Source organism: Papaver somniferum, chromosome 6, assembly GCF_003573695.1.
Source record: "Papaver somniferum cultivar HN1 chromosome 6, ASM357369v1, whole genome shotgun sequence".
Taxonomy (NCBI): Eukaryota; Viridiplantae; Streptophyta; class Magnoliopsida; order Ranunculales; family Papaveraceae; genus Papaver; species Papaver somniferum.
Window position 1 is genome coordinate 49,912,603 of NC_039363.1, and position 4,082 is coordinate 49,916,684.

Below are 4,082 nucleotides of genomic sequence, written 5' to 3' on the forward strand. Positions count from 1 at the left end.
ACCTAAATTCGGTTTTATGAATTCCAACCAATATCTGACTATATAACAGAAATCTTCATGGACAACTCAATACTAGCTAGCACTTAACCAATATATGTTTCTAGAGATATGTTTTGTTTGCTGGTAAAACAAAACATATTCATTTTGATAATCTCAAAAAGATTCTCTACTATTTCGGTTTGGGATCTCACCTTGAGTATCAAGGAACATCTTTAAACAATTAAAAAATAAGTTTTCAGTGCATGTTCAAATTACTCATTATGTCGACATCTTAAACTTTCCTATTTTTCAAACCCAATTTTTATGACTTTGAGAAATTTGTTTTGCCTATTGGGACCGGTTCTACCATGACCCCTAAAGCAAGTTAGGATCGGTTCTACCATGACTCCCAACATAGGTAGGGATAGGTATACCTTGACTCCAAACATAAGTTAGGATCGGTTCTACCTTGATTCCCTATATAGGTTACGATTGGTCCAACCTTCAGATCTTCAATGAAAACCAGACCATCAATCCTTTCGATTTCCTTTCGACTACGAAACAAGTTCGTATATCTACTTCCTTAAACTCATGTAATTAAACATAGTTTCTTAGGTATGACATCAAACCTATGTTCAAAGATTAATGGCGATGACTCAATTACGAAGTTCAAAATATAAGTATTATACTTCGTAATTCAATTTTATATTATAAGGCACAATGGTGTTTTCCTATATCGACGGCTATAGTTCGGACACATAAAGGATGGTCCATATCGATCAACTAATATGTATTTGTATTTTCCTCTCCCGTTATACACATTGGACGGAGATCCACAGTTTGGACATGTAAAGGACGGGTCAGATTGCACTAAATATTTATAACCCTCTAATCTTATTCATCGTTGATCCGCATTTATTTTCATTCAAATATGGAAGACTACGTTATTCTTCAAATTAATGTCAGTAGCGTTTCAATGTTGCTTGGCCATCAATGTAAACAAATCTCATTTATAAACTCTAACTATCCCCCACCTTCTTCACTAGAATATATACTGTGATTTGTACGGTTATGCCTTCAATCCCTTTTCCCTGTTTCTTTGTTCCAATCTTTTAATCCAGGTATGACTCTCTCTGATTTTGGTTTTATAAAATCAGGGCTTAGTTATTTCTTTCCCTAATTTAGGTTTTATACATATGGGTAATCATAAATTAGGGTTCTTATTTCATACATTAGCATGAAATATGCCTATTCTAATTGCAGCATATATATTTGGGTTTATAGTGGAAGGTTGTTTTGATGTTCAGGAATGTAGTCATTAATCATTTTATAGTGGCAGCATTGGAGAAAAGATGAGACCAACATCTTATGTACAACGTTTGGATTTTAAATGGGTATATATACTTTTGCCCTAATCTTGATAATGGCTCATGTGTATATCATTTGTTGACCTATGCATTTTGCAGGTATCAACAGGCATCATCCATCTCTCACTTCCAAATTCTATTGAAACTAATTGGTCCTACGATTAGCATTCTAATGTTGTACGTTCTACAATTTTGTTTAAAACTGTTATATATAAACACAAGCTTTAATACATCGAACATTTTTCTCCATATACGTAATGAGTCTCCACCCGTTAATTCGGAATGGTGATGGTAGTGGTGATATGCATTGGTATGCTTCTTAACAGGTTCAAGACATTGGTATGCTAATTACTTAATGATCTACATGTTAATTGGGAATGGTGATGGTAGTGGTGAATTACTGCATGCGTGGAACGTAGAACAATGAATAAGACAGATACAGAAGAAGGGAAGGAAACTCGGTGGAGGCACTAGCCTATCAGTTGCACACACTCACGGACAGTAAGTTCTCTTCTCCAATACATGTTTTTCATTTTAAAAAATGGAAGAACGCCCTAGATGAAGCCAATGATGTGTTTTTCTACTTGAAAGGAGATCTATAGTCTGGAAAAATAAAGGACAATTGTCACCACCGTTTCGTCTTCTGGGTATTCAATGGAGTTCAATATTAGTTATACTCATTTTAGCAGCCTATGGTGTAAAATCTCAAAATCATTTTCCCTCACTGTCGTCGACTGAAGAGGTTTGTTTTTATTTTCTATATTATATTGTATATAGATTAGTTATTGGTATCTTTATATTTTCACTAACAGTTCCGAATTTCTGTTGTTGTACATTTTCATTATTTAGTGGAAATTGTAGTCTTTTGGTGGGAATTCAGCTATTTTCGGGGAAGAAGAAATAAGGTTTCTACTGATTCGGGCTTCTTCCAAGTATGCGTGGGTTGGTCCTACTACTGGATACGGCCTAAGGCTGAATTCCTGTCTTCTTCCGTTTATGGTTTATCCTCTTATTTTATGTTATTAATCATGCATTTGTTTCATATGATTACTGGACACGGTAGATTGGGTTGCTTACATGTAGATTTGAAAATTTTATCAGTTAATGTCATATGCTGATTTTGTGATTAAATTCCATCAGTTTAATATTGTGAGGATTTTTGATTAACCTCAAGTATTTTGAAATATGTGATGACTTTATAGGATTATTGAAAATGATCTTTAAACAGCTCATAATATTTAACTCATCTCCCCTATTCAAATCTGTTCGTTTTGTTTCTCACATCGCTGCAATTTGTTTTTGTGCATTTGCTTATTTTACCAGTTGTCTGACATCTTTAACCTTTTTATGATTTTGCAAGGTAAGCATCAACAGAATAACTTTAACTTCTCAGTTAATTTTGGGCACAAAATTATTATGATGTTGAAGAAATGTGTTGTGCAAAAGAGTCGTTCGAGATTATTGAAATATATGATGTTTAGGTACGTATTCCTGGGGTTCGGAGTGGTAGTATTAGTTGGTAGAGGAATAAATTTACAGGAAAGAAAAATGTTGTTGAAGGATCATTAAAGCTTAGACACTAATAGGCTGCTTCGAAATTTCCGTGATTTGGAGAGTTAGAGCCAAGATAGGATGGATATAGTCTGGTTCAGACTGAAAGGTTGACACTAATATGCTGAACATGGTATTCGACGATGGTTAGTTGTATGTAGCACAGCATTGTTCAAATTTCTGGATTTGGGTTTGACTAGGAACCAACCATTTCTGGATTGGGTGTAAATATTCCCATTTTTTTACATGGTTAACCATGGTGATTGAGTATTTAATGTTCAAATTAAGTGTAAATAAATATGGGAGATTTGGTTTAGCATAGCTAAGTAGTGGCTTGCAACTTTGAGATTGCATTTGTGTAGAGTGTTCATATGCCGCGTGGAAACAATGATCTGAGTATTGACTGATAGTCTGATACATTCATAGTAGGAAACTGGCAGCCCAGCTTTTTTTAGAAGGTGGCAAACTTCGGCTGAAACCATATTTACGATTGTTGCATACACAACAAGTCTAGGGACACAGTACATTGTCACAGATATCATTTTTTATTTTACGGCAGAGTGTATGTATACTTTTTTTTTTTTTTGATAAGAAAAGAAATTCATTTCATTAAATCGTAGAACAAAGGTCTTTTTCTAGATTTTCTAGAATATAATTTGGAGGAGTAGTGTACCAAACATTCATAGACTGATTTCTTGCAGTTTTTGCAATTTTATCTGCCACACTATTAGCATCTCGCTTAACATGAGTGCATTTCCAATTGACAAAACTGCTAAGCAAGCTACGAAAGTCCTGGATAACACTATTTGTTGTCCAGTTTATTCTCCCTAAAGCACCATTTATTGACTCAATGACATTCAAGTTATCTCCTTCCAGGTGCAAATCTTGGATTCCTTTCTGAAGAGCCCACTTTACAGCTTCTAATGCAGCAATTGCTTCTCCTTGTTCCTCATCTGATCTCGAGGTCTGCATTCCTTTGGCTTCAATGAATTGACCTGCACCATTTCTTATTATCAGTCCAATTCCAATGGGTTGCAATTTATTAACAAAACTGACATCAAAATTAATTTTTATGCTGGGTTCAGTTGGAGGTTCCTAAACTGTAGTAATTGTTTCTGTATCAATCATCGCTGGTCTATTAGATATAGCTGCGGTTTCTACTTCTGTGATAAAAATTTTAACAGA

The 4,082-nt window shown here is 34.6% G+C and overlaps 1 long non-coding RNA gene across 3 annotated transcripts; it reads left to right on the plus strand.

The window, feature by feature from the left end:
* Window positions 1-955: 955 nt before the first annotated feature.
* On the plus strand, window positions 956-3,357 carry LOC113285646. Of its 3 annotated transcripts, none has more exons than XR_003328832.1 (7): window positions 956-1,100; window positions 1,287-1,373; window positions 1,446-1,523; window positions 1,673-1,847; window positions 1,938-2,088; window positions 2,196-2,288; window positions 2,707-3,357. It is a non-coding gene; the product is annotated as an uncharacterized LOC113285646 (long non-coding RNA). The 3 variants fall into 3 exon arrangements; XR_003328833.1 differs by having other exon boundaries at window positions 2,196-2,278; XR_003328831.1 differs by having other exon boundaries at window positions 2,196-3,357.
* Window positions 3,358-4,082: the final 725 nt, after the last annotated feature.